We start from the raw sequence: 27,534 nt of genomic DNA, 5'->3' as shown, positions 1-27,534 counted from the left end.
CCCATTTTTCTCTTTCATATTTAGTATATTTGTATTCCAGGGGTGGGCAAACTTTTTGGCCCAAGGGCCACATCTGGCTATGGAAATTGTATGGTGGGCCATGAATGCTCACAAAATTGGGGGTTGGGGTGCTGGAGGGGGTGAGGGCTCTGGCTGGGGGTGCGGCAGAGTTGGCATCGAGGTTTGTTGCATGGATTGGTTCCTGAGTTAGAGTTGTTATGGTGCGGTGTGTGGTTGCTGGTGAGAATATGCTTCAGGTTGGCAGGTTGTCTGTGGGCGAGGACTGGCCTGCCTCCCAAGGTCTGTGAAAGCGAGGGATCATTGTCCAGGATGGGTTGTAGATCACTGATGATGCGTTGGAGAGGTTTAAGCTGAGGACTGTAGGTGATGGCCAGTGGAGTTCTGTTGGTTTCTTTCTTGGGGTTGTCTTGTAGCAGGAGGCTTCTGGGTACACGTCTGGTTCTGTTGATTTGTTTCCTTATTTCCTTGTGTGGATATCACACACCGCACCATAACAACTCTAACGCAGGAACCAATCCATGCAACAAACCTCAATGCCAACTCTGCCCACATATCTACACCAGCAACACCATCACAGGACCTAACCAGATCAGCTACATCATCACCGGTTCATTCACCTGCACGTCCACCAATGTTATATATGCCATCATGTGCCAGCAATGCCCCTCTGCTATGTACATTGGCCAAACTGGACAGTCACTATGTAAAAGGATCAATGGACACAAGTCAGAAATCAGGAATGGCAATATACAAAAACCTGTAGGAGAACACTTCAACCTCCCTGGCCACACAATAGCAGATGTAAAGGTAGCCATCTTACAGTAAAAAAACTTCAGGACCAGACTCCAAAGAGAAACTGCTGAGCTTCAGTTCATTTGCAAATTTGACACCATCAGATCAGGATTAAACAAAGACTGTGAATGGCTAGCCAACTACAAAAGCAGTTTCTCCTCCCTTGGTGTTCACACTTCAACTGCTAGCAGAGGACCTCACCCTCCCCAGTTGAACTAACCTCGTTATCTCCAGACTGAATCTTGCCTGCATATTTATACCTGCCTCTGGAAATTTCCATTACATGCGTCTGACGAAGTGGGTATTCACCCACGAAAGCTTATGCTCCAATAAATCTGTTAGTCTTAAAGGTGCCACAGGACTCTCTGTTGCTGTTCATTTGTGGTGAGAGGAAGGGAGAGGGTTGGCTAGAGGACACTGGGGAGAACTCTGAGCACCCCCTGCTCTGATCGAAGAGGGAGGCTGAAGAAGAGCCTCGCTTTTGTATTATGGTAATGGATTGTACTTTGTGACTTTGGGGGTCATTTTGAAGCATTTACATTAATAAATTAGATTACAACCAGGGCATTATTGGACTAAAGAGTGAAGGTAGAGTTTGAAGAACCTTAGGAAGGAGAAACTGATGTTGGGGCACCTGCAGGGTCACTTCTAGCTACGAGGGGGCATCCCAGGGGAACCTGTCTTGTTACACATTAACCTCTCTGTGTAGCCCAGCCTTTACTAGAGAGCAACTGAACACCCACCGAATGAGTATGGGTTAGAGCTGTAGGACTGAAAGATCCATAAAAGGTTAATAGATGCACTTCTGCTTTTATCTCAATAAAGATGGGTTAGACAGAAACAGCTGACTTATGAGTGTTTTGTATAATGATATAACTTTTTAATTGGATGAAAGGAGCATTTGATATATTCACTATGGATGCAGCAAACCTAGCTTGTTCTGGTAGTACAGATGAATTACAAATTTAAGGCCAAATTTTCAATTGGTTTCCTTCTTAGCAGATTCCATTGGTAGTTAGCTATCTAACTACAGATCTGTTTACAAAAAAAGATAGAGAGGCATCTACTAATAAGTTGTGATCATACAGTTGCAAAAAGAAAATCAAAATAATTTGGAGGTTCAAAATTATGCCTATATAACTGAAGAAAACTGCTGAAAAGATTACCCTTAATCTGTAAACAACTGGAGTGTTAGAAGAACTACTTCTGGGGGAATTCCGTGCTACTGCGCAATGCAGAATTTGCGCAGAATTACTGTTCTATGCAGAATTTCTTTCCCCCGCAGAATTAGCACTGCAGAGCCCAGCTCACAAATAGAAGACACTGCTGGGGAGACGGGGATGGAGCTGGAGGGTTCTCAGCAGCTGCAGTTCCCAGCATGCCCTGAAGGAAGGAGGTGGTGTATGGAGTTTCTTGTACGAGTCTGGAACCCAGCATCAAGCTGTTTCTCTCTCTGGAGGATAGGGTGTCTGGATTGGGGGCCCTGTGACTAGACTCCGGGGAGAGAGATGAGTGTCCGGGGCTGAGAGAGGGTGTGGGTGTCTGGCCGTGCAGCTGGGCCCTGGGGGAATAGGGAGTGCAGGTGTCTGGCCCTGGGGGGGAGGCGGTGCGGGTTTCTGACTCTGTGGCTGGGCTCTGGGGGTAGAGGGTATGGTGGGTGCCCCCAGTGGGCTTTGCTGGTGAGGAGTGCAGATGTCTGGGCTGGGGGGAGGGGTGTGGGTGTCTGGCCCTGTGGCTGGGCTCTGGGGGGGAGGGGGCAGAGGAACAGAAACTGGGTTGTCATAGGGGTTTCTTTAACTCTCTTTTTTGTCATCTGTATTGGTACAGACATAGTTGCTGACAGGAACTTTGAAATAAATTACCAAAATGATTGAAATCGGCATGCTTATATAGTGTTATTTTAACAAATAAAATATGCAGAATTTTAAAATATTGTGCACAGAATTTTTAGGCACAGAATTCCCCCAGGAATAAAAAACAGAGGAAACTATATAGAGCAAAATATGAAAGAAAAAAAAAAAAAAGCCCAGAGAAAATGTCAGGTACCACTGAAACCTGTCTTCAATGACCAATAAAGTTTACTTCTAATAAAATATGCTTTGTTAAGTAGTATTAATTGTAATAAAACGTAAGCAACGTTGTACTTAATCTTTTAAGGGATAATATGAGGCAGGTGGCATACGGAAGGCTGCCTGGACATGGAGGTCTCTTCAGGTTTCACTGTATTTTTTTTATCAGTTTTGAAATATGTTGCAGCTGAAGAGAAGCTGTCATCTAATCAGTCTTTTCAGTCTTCCGGTAACGCAATATTGTGGCTGTGACCCATATATTAAGAACCAGCATGATTATGAAACGGACTAGAACTAAGAAGGAGAAAAACATTCAATTAATAAAATGTCGTAAGCGTGAATGCTAACATTAACTGCTGCCATTTCCACAGGATACAATAACTTGTTCACAAAGTTTTACTACTGTACATTCTGAATAGTTTACCTTCCACAACTCCTTAATGGACTTCCTCAAAATACTGGAAGGAACCCATATGTCAGACATCAAAAATTCTGAAAATAATTTCCAGGTTCATGTTTTGTTGGGGGGGGGTGCGGGGGGGAATAATTCGGCAGATGTATCCTCAACTGCTGAATAGTGATTTGTTAAGTAATACCCATAATTATTTAAAAAATAAATACATCTAGATTCCTTTATGTAAATCTGTTTCTTTGAATCACTTTGACATTAAAAATGAACTTGCTATGTATGGCAAGTTTAATATATCTGGTTTAAATTCATACAATGTATACCTATTTTTTTCATCACCTGCATCTAACAGGAGCATATAAACATATGTAATACTCTATTTAAATAACTCTGTCTATTAAGTTCAGGCTTGTGAGGTTTTTTTTTTTTTTTTTTCTAACAGTAAACATTTATTGGTAATTGCCAGAGTTTCATAGGCAAAAATCTGACACAAATTTGAAAGAAAGAATGAGATTTGCTCAATGTCTTGGTTACCTTAAGATTTTTTTTGAAGTAAGGCTACACAATCTATTTGAAAAATCAAAGAAGCAGTTTCTCTGTTCACCTGACACCGCACATGTGTATTTATGGAAGTAAACAATACACTGAAATATACAAAAAAAAAAAAAAAAAAAAAAAGCTTTTCTACGAGCTGGTGATATTTATAAATACACTGTACCGCATACCACCAGATACGGAGTAACCAAGAACAATGAGGGAAAATCCAGTGTGAGCTCTCAATCCTCAAACAGTTGACAGGCCACATTTTTGTTTAAAGTTCAAATGTCACTGCTCCCATCTGTTTTTCATTGTGCTACATTTTGGTGCAGTTTATGGGTACTAATGTCCTTTTAAAATTCACTCTGGGTAATACGATGGAGCAATTTTCTTTAGCTCATTCTGGTAAAACATCAAAAATACTGACTTAATCATTTCCATTGTCTAAAACTGCTTTCTACCATGTGAAAATTTAGTCATTTTCCACTAAAAATGACATTTTGGATTATACTACTTTGAGCAGTTGAAATGCCAACAACAGGCAGGGTCACTTTCTCAAATTCACTGTTTTTTGTCCACCTCTTCCCCTCCCCCCCCCCCCCACGGTAAAAGGCTGATTTTAAACATCCCTTAGTTTTATAATGAATTTGTTCTATCTAACGTGCCCATCACATGGTATCTGAATTCCATGTGTTGTGAGCCAATCTCTTACTTGACTGCACTGGTTGGTGACAGCATGAGAGCAATCTACATTACTTTCAGCCAAATGTAAGTTTCATTATTCATGTACTTCCTTCAAATTTTAACCTAGTACAAATAATTTAAATCGTTTTACAGTTCTTGAATAGGGGTGTTGTTTTTTTTAAATACGCAAGTCTACCAGTGAGAGAGAAGGAGCTGTTTTTGATATCTTATCCATTTGAGAAAAGTCACTACTCAATTACCATGTGTTCCAACAGAAAGAGGGATTTTTGTTTTTCCTTTACGCAGGCATTTCCATAATTAAGCAAATTTTTTTATCTATTTTTCTCTAAGAATAGAAGCTGCCTTTTAAACTGCCCACATTCCCTATGATCACACACAGTTTTTTTCTTCACATCGTCTTCCCCATGGGTGTTAAACTCCTAGCCATAATAATAACTGTGCTGTTTTCTCAGCAGTAATCCAGTTCCATTGCTAGAATAAACCACTCAGCTACATAGTTTATTCTACTGAGAACTGGATAACAGCTCACAAAACAGGACAGGCTCCTGTTATCTTTGGATAGTGAGGCAGTGAAGAAATGAAGACAATTTCATATATTACTCACCCATAAGATCATTTGTGGTCATTAAAGTTGTAACTATTCTTGCTGTACATTAAAGGAATTGTGGATAGTATGCCAGAGAGGATCTGCTGATGCATCCAACTACTAAAAACAATGAAATCTCTGCTTTGCAGTTAAGAGAAAAATCAAGCAAAAAAATACCATACAAATATCCACACATTAAATGTACCCCCCACTTACGAGAGCCTCAAAAATGAAGCCCCAACCCTGAGCTCGCTTTTTCTTTTTTCCTTTTTTTTTTTTTTCTTTTTAAGAGTTCATTTGAAAGTAATAAAACAAAATGCTGATATTCTAAATTTTCAAATGGAAAAATGTTACCACCCGGTAAGCCGTGGCAAAAGCTCATTGCTTCTTTTATTTCTTATTTACCATTTTCTTCTCTCTTTTGGTGGCTGATCTCAGTCTGTCAGCTGGTTATTAATTTCTATATCAAATTGCCAGTTAAAAACTAGAGCAAAATTTCACCAGTTTACTGTATTGGAGAATTTATATACGCCCATATATCTCTGTCCATGTCTCACATATGCTATACACAAGAATAATTCCCTCCACTGCAGGAATTTCTGAGTGAAATTCCATGGACTCGTATAATGCTTGAGGTCAGACTAGATGATCATAATGGTCGCTTCTGGCTTTAATCTCTGGATCAATATCATGTCTCACAATGGGAGTGATCTGACACAATATCGCTATTAGAAAATATTTTAGTAAGTTAAAAACAAGTTGAGTAACGATCAGAAGCTATAGCAGTAATTTTCTAAGAGAGTTAAATACAAGACATAATTGCAAAAGACAATTCTAATTAACAGTTGTAGCAGGCCCTCTTGTATGAACTGCTACCAGGAGTTGCCTAGGATAACTAACCTACACACCAGAACCCTCTACAAGTTATTGCCTGGATTTAGGAACATGCTTAAGTTCATTCCTGTTCATGACATGACCTAATGTTTAGCAAATGTTTCTAAATGTTTTCCTGAATTAGTGCTATGTCTTTAAGATTATTGCTGGAAAATGGCTTGAGATCCTTTCATTTTTTTCTAATGAAATACAGAATTATATATAAATCATTTATTTAAATGAAGAAAAAAGTATGATTTTTGGCTCCATATTATGTTTGATCAGTGATGTTCCAATACTGTCAATTATCTGGTACACCACTACCTGGATATAACACCACCCGATATAACATGAATTTGGATATAACGCGGTAAAGCAGCGCTCGGGGTGGGGGGTGGGAGGGCTGCGCATTCCGGTTGATTAAAGCAAGTTCAACATAACACGGTTTCACCTATAACACAGTAAGATTTTTTGGCTCCCGAGGACAGCATTATATCGAGAGAGAGGTGTATTATAGTAATTAACTAATGGAAAGTACTAGGATGTTAAGTTGTGAGGACAAAATAGGAAGACAATTGCAATGCACATAAGAGCTACACATATTGTTATTTTTCTAGCCTGGATTTGCATTATTTTTAAAGACTGAGACCCTTTCTGCATAGATTCATAGATTCTAGGACTGGAAGGGACCTCGAGAGGTCATTGAGTCCAGTCCCCTGCCCGCAAATACTGTCTAGACCATCCCTGATAGACATTTATCTAACCTACTCTTAAATATCTCCAGAGATGGAGATTCCACAACCTCCCTAGGCAATTTATTCCAGTGTTTAACCCCCCTGACAGTTAAGAACTTTTTCATAATGTCCAACCTAGACCTCCCTTGCTGCAGTTTAAGCCCATTGCTTCTTGATCTATCCTTAGAGGCTAAGGTGAACAAGTTTTCTCCCTCCTCCTTATGACACCCTTTTAGATACCTGAAAACTGCTATCATGTCCCCTCTCAGTCTTCTCTTTTCCAAACTAAACAAACCCAATTCTTTCAGCCTTCCTTCATACGTCATGTTCTCAAGACTTTTAATCATTCTTGTTGCTCTTCTCTGGACCCTTTCCAATTTCTCCACATCTTTCTTGAAATGCGGTGCCCAGAACTGGACACAATACTCCAGCTGAGGCCTAACCAGAGCAGAGTAGAGCAGAAGAATGACTTCTCATGTCTTACTCACAACACACCTGTTAATACATCCCAGAATCATGTTTGCTTTTTTTGCAACAGCATCACACTGTTGACTCATATTTAGCTTGTGGTTCACTATAACCCCTAGATCCCTTTCTGCCGTACTCCTTCCTAGACAGTCTCTTCCCATTCTGTATGTGTGAAACTGATTTTTCCTTCCTAGGTGGAGCACTTTGCATTTGTCTTTGTTAAACTTCATCCTGTTTAACTCAGACCATTTCTCCAGTTTGTCCAGATCATTTTGAATTATGACCCTGTCCTCCAAAGCAGTTGCAATCCCTCCCAGTTTGGTATCATCCGCAAACTTAATAAGCGTACTTTCTATGCCAATATCTAAGTCGTTAATAAAGATATTGAACAGAGCCGGTCCCAAAACAGACCCCTGCGGAACCCCACTTGTTATGCCTTTCCAGCAGGATTGGAAACCATTAATAACAACTCTCTGAGTACGGTTATCCAGCCAGTTATGCACCCACCTTATAGTAGCCCCATCTAAATAGTATTTGCCTAGTTTATCAATAAGAATATCATGTGAGACCATATCAAATGCCTTACTAAAGTCTAGGTATACCACATCCACAGCTTCTCCCTTATCCACAAGACTCGTTATCCTATCGAAGAAAGCTATCAGATTGGTTTGACGTGATTTGTTCTTTACAAATCCATGCTGGCTGTTCCCTATCACCTTACCACCTTCCAAGTGTTTGCAGATGATTTCCTTAATTACTTGCTCCATTATCTTCCCTGGCACAGAAGTTAAACTAACTGGTCTGTAGTTTCCTGGATTGTTTTTATTTCCCTTTTTATAGATGGGCACTATATTTGCCCTTTTCCAGTCTTCTGGAATCTCTCCCGTCTCCCATGATTTTCCAAAGATAATAGCTAGAGACTCAGATACCTCCTCTATTAGCTCCTTGAGTATTCTAGGATGCATTTCATCAGGCCCTGGTGACTTGCAGGCATCTAACTTTTCTAAGTGATTTTTAACTTTTCTTTTTTTATTTTATCTGCTAAACCTACCCCCTTCCCATTAGCATTCACTATGTTAGGCATTCCTTCAGACTTCTCGGTGAAGACCGAAACAAAGAAGTCATTAAGCATCTCTGCCATTTCCAAGTTTCCTGTTACTGTTTCTCCCTCTTCACTAAGCAGTGGGCCTACCCTGTCTTTGGTCTTCCTCTTGCTTCTAATGTATTGATAAAAAGTCTTCTTGTTTCCCTTTATTCCCGTAGCTAGTTTGAGCTCATTTTGTGCCTTTGCCTTTCTAATCTTGCCCCTGCATTCCTGGGTTGTTTGCCTATATTCATCTTTTGTAATCTGTCCTAGTTTCCATTTTTATATGACTCCTTTTTATTTTCTAGATCATGCAAGATCTTGTGGTTAAGCCAAGGTGGTCTTTTGCCACATTTTCTATCTTTCCTAACCAGCAGAATAGCTTGCTTTTGGGCCCTTAATAGTGTCCCTTTGAAAAACTGCCAACTCTCCTCAGTTGGTTTTCCCCTCAGTCTTGATTCCCATGGGACCTTACCTATCAGCTCTCTGAGCTTACCAAAATCTGCCTCCCTGAAATCCATTGTCTCTATTTTGCTGTTCTCCCTTCTACCCTTCCTTAGAATTGCAAACTCTATGATTTCATGATCACTTTCACCCAAGCTGCCTTCTACTTTCAAATTCTCAACGAGTTCCTCCCTATTTGTTAAAATCAAGTCTAGAACAGCTTCCCCCTTAGTAGCTTTTTCAACCTTCTGAAATAAGTTGTCTGCAATGCAGTCCAAGAATTTGTTGGATAGTCTGTGCCCCGCTGTGTTATTTTCCCAACATATATCCGGATAGTTGAAGTCTCCCATCACCACCAAATCTTGGGCTTTGGATGATTTTGTTAGTTGTTTAAAAAAAGCCTCATCCACCTCTTCCACCTGGTTAGGTGGCCTGTAGTAGACTCCTAGCATGACATCACCCTTGTTTTTTACCCCTTTTAGCCTAACCCAGAGACTCTCAACACTTCCATCTCCTATATTCATCTCCACCTCAGTCCAAGTGTGTACATTTTTAATATATAAGGCAACACCTCCTCCCTTTTTCCCCTGTCTATCCTTCCTGAGCAAGCTATACCCATCCACACCAACATTCCAATCATGTGTATTATCCCACCAAGTTTCAGTGATGCCAACAATGTCATAGTTGTATTTATTTATTAGCACTTCCAGTTCTTCCTGCTTATTCCCCATACTTCTCACATTTGTATATAGGCATCTAAGATACTGGTTTGATCTTACCTCACAGTTTTGTCCTGACCCTCCTTTCTCTCTGCCAATGTAGCCCACACTCCCTCTCGTTTCCGACCCATCTCCCAGGTCTCCATGTTCCCCACTTACCTGTGGGCTTTGCTCACCTGTCCCCGTCGAACCTAGTTTAAAGCCCTCCTCATTAGGTTAGCCAGTCTGTGTCGAAATAGGGTCTTTCCCCTCCTCAAAAGGTGAACGCCATCTCTGCCTAGCAGTCCTTCCTCGAATAGCATCCCGTGGTCTAGGAAGCCAAAGCCCTCCTGGTGACACCATCTTCGCAGCCAGGCATTCACCTCCTTGATGCATCTGTCTCTGCCTGGGCCCCTACCTTTGACAGGAAGAATCAAAGAGAATACCACCTGCGCTCCAAACTCCTTCACCCGTACTCCCAGAGCCCTGAAGTCTCTCTTGATCCGCTCAGTGTCACACCGCGCAGTATCATTTGTGCCCACAGGGATGAGTAGCATGGGGTAGTAGGCAGAGGGCTGGATAATCCTCGACAATGCCTCTGTAACATTTCGTATACGGGCTCCCGGCAGGCAGCATACCTCCCGAAATGAAATGTCAGGGCGACAGATGGGCGCCTCCATCACCCTCAGCAGAGAGTAACCTAGAGATGAAAAAGTGCATCAAAGAACCTATTCTCTTAAAGAAAGATAACATTCAAATATGGTCAAACAATTAAACGTAGGGCGATGTCCTGACTAGGTTGAAATCAATGGCAAAATTCCATTGGCTTCAATAGGGTCAGGATTTCACCATTACTTTTAGATAATAATATAGAAAGCTACCTTGGGGAAGATTCAGATTTACTATGGATTTGACAAGGCTTCTTGCTGTAGATACAGATGCATTAGGAACAGTAATGGCTTTGGGGAAGTCGCTTTATTATACAAAACCCAATGCTTTTGCATGTTACTTACTTGCACATGTGTATGCAGACATACTCCAGGTCAGGGCACAAACTTGTCCAGAATCACTGCAGCTGAGCAAATTTACTTGCTGTACTGATTAACGTACACAAACTCTGCAGAAAAGGATACAAAAAAAAAAAAAAAAAGGACAGCTGTTTCTAGTTCCATCTAAGAAGAAAGTATTTAGCTTAGGCCTAAAATGTATACTTTGCCCTTTTTTTTTTTTAAAGTAGAAATACTTTTGACATTTAAAAAAATTCCTTCATTGGTTGCATCCCAAACATTACAGAATCTTACTAAGAAACTATGAAACAAAGTGAAACTGACCAGAAACCAATTGGTCTAGTTTTGTGGTACAGGCTCTAAGAGAAATAGAAAACGTGAACTGTAACAATTACTGCATTTGGTGACTGCAACTTAAAACAAAAGTTACTTTTAAACTGTGTGTGCTCCATGGGGTAGTGGAATGTTCTCAAGCTATTAATAGAGATGAGAGACAAAACAGTACTTGGAAACTGCTCATTAACAGCTCATAAGAGTTCATTTTCAACACACCGTCTAGAATAAATTATAAAATACAGTGGAACCCTGTTTACCTGATCTAATTGGGACCGGGGCCAGATCGGATAATCAAAAATTCAGATAATCAGGAGAATGGGCAAAGAGCTTTCTATCCATTATTTTAAGATGCAGAGTTGCTTTTAAACTAGCTGACCCCTCTGGGAAAATTGGTAGTCCTGTTGAAATCAATCAGGCTATTCATGTGAATAATCACATACCTGGCTAAAGTTCAGGACCATAATGTTCAATATTTTTATAGCAGTTTTGTAAAATTCAAATATGTTGCTGTATCAGTAGCAGCATTTTAAAAACCCACTGCGTTGTGATTTATTTATTACAAATTTTAATCTAATGTTACAAGAGCACAAGGCTGCAGGCAGCAGCAGAGTGAAATTAACAATACTGTTTTACTGCTGCTATTCAATACTCTAGAAATAGTAGTGAAATTGTCAAGAATAATGTCCACACTTAAAGCAGCAGCAAGTGGCAGCACTGGTTACCCAAGTGTGAGGAGGAGCCAAACAACAGGAGATGGGAGGTGCAGGGTAGCCGAAACCCGCCCAGCCACTGCCCTGCAGGAGCCGGGAGACTCTGAGGGAGAAGTACCACAGAGCTTCCCCGCCAGCAGCAGCCAGAAGCCTTGGAGCTCTTGGCAGGGAAGATAATAAAACCCCCCCAGCACCAAACAGAGAGCAGGTGGAGTTTCACATTTAACACGTACCTGCAGGCTGAAGCTGTTAGGAAAGATGGAGCCCCAGACCAGAGCCCAAAGACAGTGAGCTGCTGTAAATCCCAGCCCTCTCCCCTGTTGCAGCAGCAGGAATGGCAGGGCAGTCACTTGCTCAGCAGTCACTACTGCTGGTGCTTCCCCCACCCTCATTTTTCACATTATCTCAAATTTATCAAGCCCTGCTCCAAAGCGTCCCGTGCCAAACGTAAACCCAAAGCCGTGTATCTTTTCAAAGGAGCATCTAAAAGTCACTGTGTGTATCATCCACAGTTGACGTAATTGTGTAAAAGAATTACAAGAAGCTTCATATTTTCCACTGTACTTATCTGACACAAATGTAAATTATGAATTAGTCTCACTCCTCCTCAGTTGTGGGGCCAGTAAAATCAGTGACCAATGTAGTTTATGCTGTATAAAGGGTTTCACTGGGATCTAAGGAAGTTGCACGCAAATCAGAAATGCACACTAAAAGGTGGCTGAATGGGGCTATCAATGGCGCTAGGAGATGAAATGCTCAGTCTTCTGTTAAAGAGCTGCCAGAAGAAATGAGTAGACATCAAAGGATACATGACTATGTAAGGCAAAGCTTGCTTCATGTGGCCACTGTAATGCAGAACAAAGAGCAGGAGAATGACATCTGAAAGAAAAGATCAGTCATTACAGATAGGAAATCAGGGACAAGGTAGAATATAAAACAAGAAAAAAGTATTACCTTGTGCAATGAGGATGGGGTACTCCAGGTAAGTCTCTAGGGGATAACTGTAGTAACTCTGGTATCTTAGAAACACAAGGAAGCTAAAAGATAAAAAAAATTGAACAGTTTGTTTGCCCACCGAGACTATAACAAGATAGGTTCATTGACAATTTCATTTTAAAAACCTGTCCGTTGTGGGAGTGCCCAAATCCGGGTCCCATTGTACAAACTGTACATTCAGGAAGACAAAGTCCTAGGCCTGAAGATCTTGCAGTCTATTTCAATATATACATGAACTGACAAGCTGTACAGATCGGCCAACACTTGCACACAAAGGTCTCAATGACAGTCTCTGAAAGGTTTAGTTCAAACAGTTGCTATTTACAAGAGAAGGAAAAGAAGCTTTCAGGTCTTTAAACCCCAATCATAATCTATGAGAAATCTTCCTTGACCTGCCTTTGGAATAATTGTGATTTCTCAATTTATTATAATAATCCTACCTACGATGTTCCAAATTAAAAAAGAGGTAATAAAAATGGTTTTAAAAAGCTGAATAACTGCAGAATCCTAGTACCTTGAAGTGGAAAATACTTATTAAACCATCCAGAGCATTTCACTGTCAGTGCAGGATTGTGCATTTCATTTCCTATTGGATCTTTATGAGTGTGGTGAAAAATCTAGTTTTAAATGTCCCAAGCAAGGGTGCATCTACTACTTCCCTTGCGAGACTACGCCATACCATAACAGATTTTTGTCAGAAAGTTTTCCCTGACACCAGGTTAAACTTTCAGAAAAAATATATTAACCCTCTGGCCTCCTGTAAAAATCTAAGCTCTGGCCCACCAAGAAGAAATCAAATGCCATAGTCAAGGAGTCCATATGTAGAATTGAGAGGAACTGTAGGACAGAGCTCCAGCTTAAGTACCTACTGATCTCAAATGTAGCAGTATTTGGGGCAGGGAGAGAGGCAGTTCCCCGGGTAACTGGCTCCTAAACCATTTAAGACTTAAAACTAACACCAGAACTCCAGCTGAAAGTTTATTAGACATAGTGCAACTTTCTGGAGTATTTGTGTCATATACTCTTGCAAGATACGGCATTCAGAAAGTCGGGTCTACGGAGGGGCCCCACATATAGCTAGAGCAGCATATCTCAAACCAGAGGCTGTGGACCCCTGGGGTTCTGCAAGGGTACTCTGGGGGGTCCATGGACCCTGCTGATCAACTCCTCCCCCTCCCTCCCACTGCCTCCTGCACACTGGGGGAACAGCTGTTCCCTGGCATGCAGGGACACTGGGAGAGAGAGGGAGGAGCAGGGATGGGATGTGCTCGGGAGGGAACGGAAACGTGTCCAGGGCTGCTGGCCCTGCTGATCAACTCCTCCGCCTCCCTCTCAGTGCTTCCTACGTGCCACAGAACAGCTGTTCAGTGGCGTCCAGGAGGTGCTGGGAGGGAGGGGTGGGGCCTGGGGCTGAGCAGGGGAGGTTTGGGTGTCTGCAAAAATTTTTAAATCAAAATGGGAGTCCCTGGGTTGCTAACGTTTGAGAACTGCTAAGCTAGAGAATTCTAGTTCTGAGGTGAGTTCTGTGCAAGTAGAGTCAAGGTAATTAAATCAGGTGACTTTACAGGTGGAAGGACACAAGAAACAGTGCCAATGAACTTTCAAAATAAACTGTTTACAACATTCCCAAAATAATTTTCCTGTAAAACACATGGAAGGAGCAGAATCTATGTTGTGGTGGTATGTGGTATAAAATGTATTGGCATTTGCTTGAACTCACTTGCATGTGTGGCTTTTCCAGGCCAATCCCAAATGTTGCCCATAAAACCTTAATACCACATAACATCATGTATTCCTTGTACACATAAACAAAGTTTTAAATTTTGGCCCCACCTTCTCATTGGTATTGACACCTCTAATGCAAGGTTCTATTCTGAAAAGTAACGCTGTGAAATGGCATTGTGTAACTTTGGGTGTATTTCTGACTTACTGATCATATCTGCTCAGTTCACAAATAAATGATATTTTCTAATTGCCAGTCCTGCTTACTTACCCGGGGCTAGCTAGATAGGCTGTTTCCATATAATTCATGCATCAGTACCAGTAATAATTCTGTAGGTCAAAAAATCTCTTAGTCATATGCTAGATTAAGAAGGAGGTGAGAGGACATAATTTGATCCTGCAATTGGTATGTAATTAACTCACTTGTTCTTAGCTATATTAGATCTGCAGGCTAATGAGTAAAAAGCAGTGCTTACTCCTCAGAAAGACCCTGATCCTGGGGATACTGAAGTGAGTGTGTAGCATGAAGTCAACAAGGACTCTGCAAGTGCATAGTTACATGTGCGCTTACAGCTTTGCCAAACTGGACCAGGTCCACAGCTATGACCCTGAACTTGAACAGACCAAGATGGGTGAAGAGAAAAGATGCCATTTTTACATAGTTAATCTTCAGACTAAAACTGCATTTCTAGCAAAGTTGGGAGAGTTGGCAATGTATATGCAGTCAGCTGTTCCTAGCAACTTCACACAATGGGGAACACTTCATACTTTGCAAATGTAAGTCACTCATAGATTCTCTCTCTCCCATGCACTGACATGCATGTACACACACCATTTGTTTTTGGTTAGAAACAAACCTATTTATAGGAGGGGTTCAGGTCTTACCAAGTAAGGATTAATTTTCTAAATATAAAGTTACTGCACTGTTACGAGAGTTTAACAGTTGAACTGTTCATTTGATAGGGGTTGTGCTTTTCTTTAAGAGGACTAAATATGACACCTCTGGGGTGTTGAGAAGCCTGTTTAAGTAGTATGGTTACTTATGACAAAGCAAGCAGATCATACTATCTTAAGTATGTTATAGCTTAAGTCAAACAATGCCTCTTCTTAACTCCTTTGGGTAGGGAGAAATGGTAGCAGGTGAGTGAACAGTCATTAACTCAAGCAATGCAGCAACACTCATCTTGTAATGAATAAAATACAATTCAGCATGCTAATGTGGTGTATCTGATTAAAAATAACTTGGGTGCATTTAGTTATAACCAACCACAAGATAGGATACAATACCACTGTCAGTTCTAAACGTATGTATTGTACAATGAAACCCCGCTATAACGAGATAATTGGGGTCCAAAAAATTCAATCACGATAAATGCGGGGTTGCTTTATAGTGGGGTTATGAAAATTTACCATTTCAAGCCGGTCAGTTTAAGTCTTGTAAAAAAAACAACGTGTTTTAAACGGAAAAGTAGTAATTTAATTACATGTACATGAAAGAAACATGTGAAATCGACTATACTAATCATTGCGCAGAATGCAAAGTCAATCTGGTTGCATGACTCCATAATTTTAAATTTCATCACTTCTTAAAAAAGCTATCTAGTGTGGTCTGCTTATTTGCTGCGGACTGTTGGCTTCTAGCAAAGTCAAGTATGCTTCTGATTTGGAGGATTTTGATGCTGTCCACGTCTTAAGTTTCCAGCCATCTCAAACTGGCTTCTAGGTGCTTTACTGCCTCAGACACTTTTGGTAGGGGAGTTGAGATGCCATCATCATCGTCGTCGTCATTATCGCCACTGGTTTCGGGCTCTGGTGGTGCAGCTTCATTCTTCCCGCTGACATTTGCAACAATTTCACCGTCTGAGATGTGTTCATATATGGGGCAGATGTCATCTGCTGAAAACTAGTTGAGGATATCATGATGACTGTGCTCATATTCTCTGAGTGCTTCTTCGGCTAAACATACGTCGTCTTCAATGAATCTTGTAAATTCAGGCTCGTCGTCATTACCACCATCTTGTGTAGATGATGGAAAAGCTGGACCAAGACCCTTTATCCAGCATCGTTCAATGCAACGTGCAGAGATAGCATCCCAGGCTTTCCCGCCGAGGTGACAGACTTCTTTCAAGTTGAGTGATGCCAGTGATGTGTCGACAGAGGAGTTGTTAGCCGCCACCATCCACTTGATCATTTCCTGATGATAGTTTTGCTTAAATACCAACATGATGCCTTGGTCCAGTGGCTGGATTTCTGATGTAGTGTTCTTCAGGAGATAAGAGACTTTAATCTTGCCATCACGACTGACAAGATTTTCCGCTGGGGGGTGGGCAGGGCAATTATCCAGCAGGAGGAGAGCTTTTTCCTCCTGCTTGAGTTTTTGCAAATCAGCCCAAACGGCTGGCACAAAAGTTTTATGGAACTAGTCTTTAAATATGGAGCTATTCATCCATGCATTCTTGCTGATGGTGTATTCAAAGGGAAGGGCCTTCATATTAACATGATGAAAACATCTGGGAGACCTCGGTTTTCCAATCATCAGAGGCCTGACTTTGTGGCTGCCAGACTTGTTGACACAAAACAAGAGAGTGACCCAGTCCTTCCTCTGCTTAAAGCCTTCTTGTTTGTGACTATCAGTCTTGGTTGCGAGGGTGCGATCGGGTAACATTTTAAAGCATAAACCAGTCTCGTCACAGTTGTAAGCTTGATCGGCTGTGTAGCAACCTTCCTCCAGCAACTTTTTAAGCTCAATTGGGTAGGAATTGGCAGCCTCTTTATCAGCTGGGCGGATTTCCCCAGACACAAGAACTTGGCGTATAGTGTGCCTTTTCTTGAATCTGTCCAGCCAGCCCTTACTCGCCTTAAATTTGGATTCATTTCCGTTGATAAGGCGATCAAATTTCTCTGCTTGAGCTTTCAGAATAGGGCCAGAAATGGGAACACCTTCTGAGCAAGCCTGGACAAACAATTGATACAAGGCTGAATCTAGGCTTTCGTCATTAGCAAACTTGACCTTTTTATGCTGTAAACCAGTTTCCTCTTCAAGAATGCAGGGCAGGCTATGGAGCTTTTCTTCTTTTTTCCACCTTCGCAGAGTGGACTCGCTAATTCCTAGATTTCTAGCAAACTGAGTTTGTTGTTTGCCCTTCTTTAGTTGATCCAGGGCGTACAATTTCTCTTGGGCAGAAAACGACTTGCATTGGTGAACTGGTGTATCCATAACAGAAAAATATAGGAAATTAATAACAAGTTCATAGGCAAACACCAGACACATGTTCCACCCGAGAACTAAGTGCAATGGGCCTGCAATGGTCACAAGTCATTTTATCCTATAAGACCAGAAGAACGCGGTTAATTTATAAATGTCATTAAAAAAGTACGTCATTCCGGCAAAACGCAAACAGTACAGTATTACGGCCTTAAAGGGACGCCAACTTATGATCGCGTTATACGTGATTTCGCGTTATCGCGGGATGAGTTATTGTGGGGTTACACTGTACAAACCAGTGTTTTGAATATTTGAAATGTGGTACTGCAGTTAGTTCCTTTTTATTCAACATATTTAAAATAGGTTTTTATATTTGAATTATAATTTGTTTTAATAGCTGCAGCTGCATAATACTTTGCATTCCCACGGCTCCTTCTATATGATACTCTTTAAAGGATGCTCTACAAACTTTTTGAGGATGCTCCTGTGTGGTAGGTAAGGAATTTTATCCCCATTCTACATGAGAAAAGTGAGGAGAGAAATTAGGTTGTACAAAGCTACAGGTGAAGCCAGAGAGTGCGCAATGAATTGAACTGTGGTCTTGTGACCTCCAGTCTTCTGTCTTAAAAACAGCATCATTCTTCCATTCAAGCCTACAACATGCTGGTAAATATTGTACTGAATGCTGTCTTTATGATTTACATCCAAATAACAGTTATTCTATTACGGAATTCTCAGCCAGCCAGTTACAGACAGATGCTGCAAATTGGTACCATCCAAGACACACAAAAGTGGCCAATTCAGGAGACAATTGAGGCTACAGTATGGACAGGTCTAAATTGCAAAGGAGGCAAATAATGTCCTTTATTATTTGTGGTGCAACTGCAGCAGTGGCTGATGCCTCTCACAAGAGATAGAGACAGATCCTGTCACAAGGAGTTCGCAATCCAGAGTTCAGACACCACACAAATGAGGATGAGAACAGCTGAGAGGGTAGAATAGGGTGCAGTTGGGCAAGGTTACATATATAAAATCAGCTTTTTAAGATTTCTCTTTAAGAGTTGCTGAGCACTCAAGTCCTACTCTGAACTTTAATAATAATACATTTGATTCTTGTAGGTTTTATAGCAGAAGTGAGTTTCTAAGAGTGACTGGATTGAAGGTGGAGGCTTGGTTGAGAGATTTTTATGTAAGCTGCAGTTTACCAATGACTTTACTCTCGAACATAATCCAAAAGCTGTGACTCCAGTTCAGCAGATCTAAACATCAGTGCATCTGCTCCTTCTATATAAAGCATTGCCAGTAAAGAGCAGCACCACCTGCATGACCAAGTCTGTCAGCTTGGGAATCATTATTATTTCTTTCAAGTGCTTGTGATGAGAATAGCACCAGAGCAGCTGCATGCACTTTACAAAGTTGAGTAAACATTGCAAAAAGGGAGCATACAATTCTCTGCTTCTTATTATTTGTATGACAGTAGCACCCAGAGGTGCCAGTCAGGATTGGGGGCCCTATTGTGCTGTGTAAACACAAATCAAAAAGACAGTTCCTGCTCCAAAGAGCTTACAGTCTAAATTAAGACAGGATGTAACAGCAGCTGGAGAAAGCTAATTGAGTGGGTGGGGGATAGTGGATGAAGGTGACAGCAGTAGGAAAGTCAAGTTACAAAGACTAAGGCCTGGTCTACACTAGCCTGTTATTTCGGAATTAGCTGAGTTATTTCGAAGAAAAAAAAAAGATTCCATCCACACGACCACATGTTTTTTTTTCTATTTAAAGGGCTCTTTAATTCAATTTCTGTACTCCACCTCGGCAAGTAGAGTAGCGCTTAAATCGAGATCGCAATCCCGGGTTAAAGGTATTGTGGATGCAATTCGATGTTATTGGCCTCCGGGAGCTATCCCAGGATGCTCCCTTGTGACCGCTCTGGTCAACACTCTCAACTCCGATGCACTAGCCAGGTGGGCAGGAAAAGCCCCGGGAACTTTTGAATTTCATTTCCTGTTTGGTCACCAGCAGCACAAGTGACCATCAGCACAATCCACCATCACAGGCGACCAGGCCGAGTCCACCATCACAGGAAATAACGCAGACCCAGATTCGCAGACAAGCTCCAGCATGGTCCGAACAGGAGGTACTGGATCTCATCGCATGCTGGGGAGACGAGTCTGTTATGGCAGAACTACATTCCAAAAAAAGGAACGCAAATACCTACGCTAAAGTCTCCAGGGCCATGATGGAAAGAGGCTACTCCAGGGACACAGAGCAGTGTCGCATAAAAATCAAAGAGCTCAGGCAAGCATACCAAAAAGTCAGGGAGGCAAACGGGTACTTTGGGTCACAGCCCCATACATTCCGCTTTTACCGTGGGCTCCATGCAATTATGTGGGGTGATGCCACCACTACCCCACCACTGTCCGTGGACACCTGCAAGATGGGAGTTGCATGGAGCGAGGAGGAAGAGACATTGGAGGACGAAGAGGAGGAGGAGGAGGAGGACAGTGCACAGGTGGCAAGTGGGGAATCCGTTTCCCCCCCTAGCCAGGAACTAATCTTAATGCTGGATCCAATAGCCTCCCCTCACTCTCACGGCGGGCTCCTGTTCCATGACCCTGGAGAAGGTACTTCTGGTGAATGAGAGCCTGATCGGAGCCATGCGGTGGGAGGGGGGAGAGGAACCAAGCCGTGCTGGGTTGTTCGCGTTTAGAATAAATGGCTCAGCTCATCCCTGCTCTGAGCCTGATCGGAACCACACGGAGGGGGGTGAGGTGGGGGTTTGTTGTGTGCAGTGATCATCCCAGAAAGCCCGCAGGCCCTCCTTTTATATGGCAAACCCACCAGGTATTGATTGCTGTGGGAAAGGGGGCCCAGCAGTTTGAAAGCATTGAAATGAATGTAGAAGAAGCAGAACCCGGCATGCCCCTAGGGGCTGCCTGCAAGATGAATTCTGTTGCCCGGCCATGTGTGATGGCTTACTCATACCAAAGTGCCCCCTTCGTTCTCTGTAATGTATTTTTTTAAATTCTACCCTCCCTTTTTCTCCTCCCGCAGGTGCAAATGTTTCAATGCAGCCCCTATCTACTCTGTCCCAGAGGCTGATCCAGATTAGAAAGCGGAAAAAACGAACTCTGGACAACATGTTCGCCGAGCTCATGCAGTCCTCCCGCACTGATAGGGCCCAGCTAAATGCATGGAAGCAAACAATTGTGGAGTCCCCTAAAGCATTACAGGAACACAAAGAGAGGAGGGAGGCGCGCGATGAGAGCAGGCAGGACGCTATGGTCAAGCTCATGGGGGAGCAAACTGACATGCTCTGCTGTATGGTGAATCTAATGCAGGAAAGGCAGCAAGACCACAGACTTCCGCTACAGCCCCTGTATAATCAAACTCCCTCCTCTCCAAGTTCCATAACCTCCTCACCCAGATGCCCAAGAACACAAGGGGGGAGGCTACGGGGACCCACACACTCAACCCCAGAGGATCGCCCAAGCACCAGAAGGCTGGCACATGCGAACTTTTGATTTGGTTTCTGGACTTGTCCTTCCCTCCTCCACACACCTAACCCAAACCCCTCCCCCCCAGTCTACCTTCTAATTTCTCTCAATGCGTTGTGCATCAAATAATAAAGAACAGTTTTAAAACAATTTTGACTTTATTTCCTTTCATATATATAGGGTGCGGGTAACTTCAAGAGAAACAAACACAACTGTCACACCGTACCCATGTCATGAAACTGGCTTTCAAAGCTTCTCTGATGCGCAGCGCGCCCTGCTGCGCTCTTCTGATCGCCCTGTTGTCTGGCTGTGCGAAATTAGCAGCCAGGCGAGTTGCCTCAACCTCCCACCCCACCATAAAAGTCTCCCCCTTACTCTCACAGATATTGTGGAGCACACAACAAGCAGCAATTACAATTGGAATATTGGTTGTGCTGAGATCTAACCGAGTCAGTAAACTGCGCCAGCGCCCTTTCAAATGTCCAAAAGCACATTCTACCACCATTCTGCACTTGCTCAGCCTATAGTTGAACTGCTCCTTACTACTGTCCAGGGTGCCTGTGTACAGCTTCATGAGCCATGGCATTAAGGGTTAGGCTGGGTCCCTGAGGATAACTATAGGCATTTCAACATCCCCAACAGTAATTTTCTGGTCTGGGAAGTAAGTCCCTTCCTGCAGCTTGTTCAAACAGACCAGAGTTCCTGAAGATGCGAGCGTCATGCACCTTTCCCGGCCATCCCACGCTGATGTCGGTGAAACGTCCCTTGTCATCCACCAGTGTTTGCAGCACCATGGAAAAGTACCCCTTGCGGTTTATGTACTGGCCGCCATGGTGTGCCGGGGCCAAGATGGGGATATGCGTTCCGTCTATTGCCCCGCCACAGTTTGGGAACCCCAGCGCATTGAAGCCATCCACAGTGGTCTGCACATTTCCCAAAGTTACTACCCTTGATAGCAGCTGGTCAATGATTGCGTTGGCTACTTGCAGCACAGCAGCCCATACAGTAGATTTGCCCACTCCAAACTGATTCCCGACTGACCAGTAGCTATCGGGCGTTGCTAGCTTCCACAGTGCTATGGCCACTCGCTTCTCAACAGTGAGGGCTGCTCTCATTTTGGTGTCTTTGCACTTCAGGGCAGGGGACAGCAAGTCACAAAGTTCCATGAAAGTGCCCTTACGCATACAAAAGTTTCGCAGCCAGTGGGAATCATCCCAGACCTGCAACACTATGCGATCCCACTGTCTGTGCTTGTTTCTTGGGCCCAAAATCAGCATTCCACAGCATGAACCTGGCCCAATGCCACCATGATCTCCCAATCGCCACATGCTGTGCATCTAGGAATGTCTGTGTCCATGTCCTCATCACTATAGTAATCGCACTGTCGTCGCTTCCTCGCCCGGTTTTGCAGGTACTGAATATACTGCTGAATAATGCGTGAGGTATTTACAATGGTCAAAACTGCAGCAGAGATCTGAGCGGGCTCCATGTTCGCCATGCAATGGCGCCTGCACAGCTAATCCTTGAAAAAGGGCGTGAAATGAGCTGTTTGGTTCAAGATGGCCAATAAAAGGCGGCAAATGGTTATTTTCTGTAGCTTCCATGGGAGCCCAGGACCAACAACATGGAAAAAGCGATGAGAGCAGAGTTTGCGGCGGAAACGTGAGCAGAGTTTGCAGTGGAAGCTGTGCGGCTCTGTTCACGATGGCCAAGAAACGGCTGGAAATTGTTGCCTTCTGTAGCTTCCACGGGAGCCCAGGACAGACAATCTGGAGAAACTGGCAGAAGCTGTGCAGCTCTGTTCACGATGGCTGAGGACATTCGAAGTGGATTCAACATACCAGGAGACAGGCAGTGCACCGTGCTGCACCATCTGCTGGCAGCATGGCGTCTACTGTAGCTTTCACGTAGGGAGGAGCGAGTGACAGCACACACCCAGAAAAACCTGCGAGAATGTTTTTGCCCCATCATGCACTGGGAGCTTAACCCACAATTCCAATGGGTGGCAGAGACTGCGGGAACTGTGGGATAGCTACCACAGTGCACCTCTCCAACATTCGATGCTAGCCTCGGTACTGTGGACGCACTCCGCCAAATTCACGCGCTTTAGTGGGGACACATAACATCGAATGTATGAACTCGATTCTGGAATTTGAATAAAATAACTTTGAATTAATTTCGTACTGTAGACTTACCCTAACTCCATAAATAAATAGGTTTTCAAGTCAAGGCTTTTTAAAATAAGCCTGCAAGGATGAATCAATAACCTGATTGGTTACCATTCCCTGGGGGAATCTTGGCATTACAGGAATTCAAAACTACTACTCCTGAGCACTAACTGTTGACTAACGTTTCAGGTAAGTCATATGAGCCTGGGCCAAAATGGGTTTACTTTTAAGCACACATACACAATGTCTATTGGATCTCTTTGTTATAGCAAATCGCGTATTTCATAAGAGGTTAATTGTTTGAATATTCTTGTCTTCCTACAAGCAAGGATTTAAGAAAGTAGCATTCTATTTCCAATTGAAGTCAGGCAAGCTTAGCAGTCAGCCTCCTGTGTTGGGGCCTATTTTAAGAATGAAACCAAGGTCAAGGACTATCCCATTTCACTTAAAACATGCTTTCTGGGGAATGGAAACTTATAAAACATTTGCTGAAAGTACATGAGGTACCAGCCCATTCTCTTGGCCTGAAGCCCAGGCCTGGGAGCCAAGGTCTCGCTGCTGCGGTGATACTGGTGGTGAAGGTGCAGCGTTTCTCCGCCAGGGCTGGGAATCCCTGGCTGGCCGCCTGGGGGGCTGGGAAGTTGCTGCACGTTGAAGCTGGAGGGAGCGATGCTAGTTCTCGGTGGGCTACTGGGAGGCGCTGCCTTTTCCACAAGGGTTCATGAGCTGGGCGCACATCCTGCCTTGTGCTCACGGTCAGGACCCGCCCTCAGTAAACTTCAGCCTGGAGAGCAACTCGTCCTCAGCCCTGGGCAGGCATGTGAAGCCGGTCGGGCCCAAGGGGAGCAGGCAAAGCGTGGCGAGCTCCCCGTGCTAAGGAGTCCCTCGGGCCCAGGCCGGGAGCAAAGGCAGGGCCTGGCCCCCTGGCTCCCGTCTCTTACCCATTCAGCACCAGGCTCTCCAGGCTGACACCACGTGCGGAGCGGGCAGCCAGTACGGCCACCATCTGCGGCAGCCTGATCACCATGCACACGAGCAGCGTGCTCGTTAGCCAGGACCAGCAGCGCCTCAATGGCACTGCGCTCTCTCCCCGGGGCGCCTCCCTTCCCTTCCCTTCCACTGACAGGCGCCGCGGGACCAGCCCGAGCTCAGCTGGGATGGGAGCCACACTGCAAATCTGGAACGGGAGCGGGGAGCAGCAGGGCCCAGAGTGGAGAGGGACCCCGGCACTGCCAGGGGAGGGGGGCTGTGGAACTGGGGAGCCTCAGCTCCCAGCCCTGGCACGGACTGGTTGGGAGGGGCTGTGTAACTGGGGAGCTCCGATTCCACTACTCTACAGCCAAAATGCTTCTGAAATAAATGTAGTCAAACTTTACTAATTCTGGGTCACTGAGAACGAAAATGATGCTTAAAATTGTTGATTGGCTCTAGTTTTCAAGATATGCTATTGGGTCAGTATATACTACCCTTGACTTGGGAATGGCGGAGGATAAGTGAGTTATAAAGGGAAGGGATCTCAATTTAAACCAGAAATGACTAAAATACATCTTTGACTGGATCTATGAATAAATCTATGACTGGGTTTGGACAGTACTTGCTTTTTAGGCAAAACAATGAATGATGCAATCTGAAACTGGTATTGCGTCATACATGATATGAATTGCATCATGTTATTCCTAGAAGTCATGGATGATGCTATCATAACGAAGCTTACATCACTCCGCTGAACAAATTGCCCTATATCAGCTCTAGAAATCATACAGTGTCGTGCTCTCTTATTTGTCAGTGTTTGATTTCGCAAAGGGACACATTTCTGTTTAGCCAAAGTGAGCAGAGATGCCTCGTACTTGTGTGAACAGTGAAGATAACTTCTGCTATGTTTGTGGTGAAGTGACTTTTGCATCACAAAAGCGCAGTATAACCACTATGGTTAAGAAAGCCTATCACCTTTATTTTGGCTGCAAAATTGGAGATCAGGACAAGAGGTGGGCCCCACACATATGCTGCAACACTTGTGCAACAAATCTTCGCCAGTGGTTGAACAGGAAAAGGAAATCTATGCCTTTTGCAGTGCCAATGATTTGGAGAGAGCCAACAGATCATACCAGCAATTGTTACTTCTGCATGGTGCCTCCAGTTGGGAAGGGTGTGTCAAAGAAGAAAAAGTGGACTGTGCATTATCCAAACATTCCATCAGCTATACGCCCAGTACCCCACGGAGAAGGACTGCCGGTTCCTGATGCACCAGAATCATTCTCACTTGAGTCAGACGAGGAAGAGGAAGAGGATGAAACTTCTGGTCCTGAACCATCAATGTCACAGGACCCACATTTTCTCCCATCCTCCTCCTCTGAACCACACCTCATAACACAAGGTGGACTGAATGACCTTGTGAGGGATTTGGAACTACCCAAGAGTAAGGCAGAGCTGTGGGCTCCAGACTACAGCAGTGGAATCTCCTGGCAGGTGATGTTAGGGTTTCCATGTTCCGTGACCGTCAAAAGGATCTTGTCCCATTCTTCTTCATGGAAGGTGATCTTGTAGCCTGCAACAACATCGATGGTGTGATGGCAGCCCTCAACATCATTCACAATCCAGATGAGTGGAGACTGTTCATTGATTCATCCAAGACGAGTCTTAAAGCTGTTTTACTGCATAATGGCAATGTTTTGCCATCAATTCCAGTTGGTCATGCAGTCCATATGAAGGAAACCTATGACAACTTGAAACAACTTTTGAGGTGCATAAACTATGCCCAACATCAGTGGCAGCTTTGTGGCGATTTGAAGGTTGTTGCTCTCTTGCTTGGTCTGCAGACTGGATACACAAAGTATTGCTGTTTTCTCTGCGAATGGGATAGTCGTGCAAGAGATTCCCACTACATCAAGAAAGATTGGCCACTCCGACAGTCATTGGAGCCTGGGAGGAAAAGTGTTCAGCATCCACCACTTGTTGAATCAAGGAAGATTTTGTTACCACCCTTACACATCAAGCTGGGTCTGATGAAGAACTTTGTCAAGGCTATTGACAAAACACAAGCAGCTTTCAAGTACCTCCACGGAAAATTTCCAAGGTTAAGTGAAGCTAAGATAAAGGAAGGTGTCTTTGTTGGTCCTCAGATTCATGAACTTCTTCGAGATGATGCATTTGACCATGCACTGCATGGAAAAGGAAAAGACGGCCTGGAAAGCCTTCCAGTTAGTGGCAATAAATTGGAAACAAGAAGGCAGACAACTACAGGTTGTTGGTGGAAAACCTCCTCAAGGCATACAAAAGCCTTGGTTGCAACATGTCACTAAAGATACATTTTTTGCACTCTCATCTAGATTTTTTTCCACCAAACTGCGGAGCAGTGAGCGACGAGCACGGCGAGCCATTTCACCAGGACATTGCAACAATGGAGAAATGCTATCAGGGCAAATGGAGCCCATCAATGCTTGCAGACTATTGCTGGACAGTGACAAGAGATGCTCCATTTAATGAATACAAGAGACAAGCCAAGAAGCGCCGAGTAGACACTGAATAGGACTAAACTATATACAGAATAGTTTTTTGCCTTTTGTTTCATAATAAATTTTATTTATATAACCCTTTTGATGATTTTTAAAGTGCTACATAAACAGGACAGGTGAAATATTATCATGTAAAGCAACCATAAACACATAAAAAGACTTGGGTTTACAATTTATGATTAAAACTCTACTATCTACACAATATACATAGACATAAAATGTAAAAACTTAAATATCTTATAAACAGTAGCCAATCAGTTGTTTTAATTGTCATATTTGAATTCAGCACATCAAAATACATAATAAATAGCACATTTTATCTCTGAAGCAGACGACTTCTCAAAAATTGTAGACCAGTGTTCTCAGCCCCAGAACGGATGGGGGGGTAGGCATTGCACTGGAGAGCCCTGAGGGCTCCCCTCCCAGCTAGAGTTGCCAACGTACCTTGCACAAAGGGAACACCCTCGCCCCGCCCCGTCTCCGGGGCCCGCTCACTCCTCCCCCCTCACTCATGTTCACTGCGCTGGCTCAGGGGTCTGGGAGCAGGTGAGGGCTCCAGCTAGGGATGTGGGCTCTGAGGTGGGGTCAGAAATGAGGGCAGGGGTTTGGGATAGGAGAGGGGATGAGAGCTCCAGCTGGGAGTCTGAGCTCTTAGTGGGGCTGGGGATGAGGGTTTGGGGGTGCAGGAGGGTGCTCCAGGGTGGGATAGAGGGGTTCGGAGGGCAGGAGGGGGTTAGGGGTGCAGGCTCCGGGCCGTTCCTGGAAGCAGCGATATGTCCTTACTCCAGCTCCTAGGCAGAGGCATGACCAGGCGGCTCTGCATGCTGCCCCGTCTTTAGGCGCCTCCCCCACAGCTCCTATTGGCCGCTACTTCCTGGGAGCTGCGTGGAGCAAAGACTAGCAGGGAGCCTGCCAGCGCCGCAGTTAGGGTGACCAGATGTCCTGATAAAATCAGGACTGTCCC

The 27,534-nt window shown here is 43.7% G+C and overlaps 1 pseudogene; it reads right to left on the bottom strand.

The window, feature by feature from the left end:
• Window positions 1-2,556: 2,556 nt before the first annotated feature.
• On the bottom strand, window positions 2,557-24,745 carry LOC128834164 (solute carrier family 66 member 3-like; annotated as a pseudogene).
• Between the last annotated feature and the right edge of the window lie 2,789 nt (window positions 24,746-27,534).

Source organism: Malaclemys terrapin, chromosome 3, assembly GCF_027887155.1.
Source record: "Malaclemys terrapin pileata isolate rMalTer1 chromosome 3, rMalTer1.hap1, whole genome shotgun sequence".
Taxonomy (NCBI): domain Eukaryota; kingdom Metazoa; phylum Chordata; order Testudines; family Emydidae; genus Malaclemys; species Malaclemys terrapin.
The sequence above is the reverse complement of the archived record's forward strand: the minus strand, read 5'-3'. Positions and strand labels throughout refer to the sequence as shown.